This window comes from Protomyctophum parallelum, assembly GCF_964188405.1.
Source record: "Protomyctophum parallelum genome assembly, chromosome: 22".
Taxonomy (NCBI): Eukaryota; Metazoa; Chordata; class Actinopteri; order Myctophiformes; family Myctophidae; genus Protomyctophum; species Protomyctophum parallelum.
In genome coordinates, this window is record NC_139714.1 from 31,408,704 (window position 1) to 31,409,265 (window position 562).

The window sequence follows — 562 nt, forward strand, 5'->3', positions numbered from 1 at the left end:
TACTCTGACGTTACCCCCAAAGAGTATTTAGTCTTGTTCAACAGTGAACCAACTTCATTCCAAGTCAGTGATCAATAAAGCTGTCAATCAAACAGGGTTAGGGTTAGTTCAATTGTTTATTAATCTGCTTTCAGCCTGTATGTACTTTATGTATGTACTGTATGTACTGTATGCGTGCGTGCGTACGTATAAGAAAAACTATCTTTCCATGGAATTACATTTCTGCCACTACCTCACTATCAAAGTTTCCACCTCCCTACATTTCCATTCTCTTCTCACCATGAGTATAATGTTTTTTACCCACAAATAAAATCATGATACTGTATTATGACCGTATCATATGGTTAAAATGTACAATTGTCCAAAAATATAGTTTGAATGGTCAAACAATAATATTGTCTCTATTTCTGTCTCTGACTAGCAGTCTGTCAGTCTGTCTTTCTCTGAATGTTAGCATTGTGGTTCATGGTGTGTCTTATAAACAAGGACAGTACAGTAACTGTGTGAGTGCGTGTGCGTGTGCGCGTGCGTGCGTGCATGCGTGTGTGCGTGTGTGTGTGTG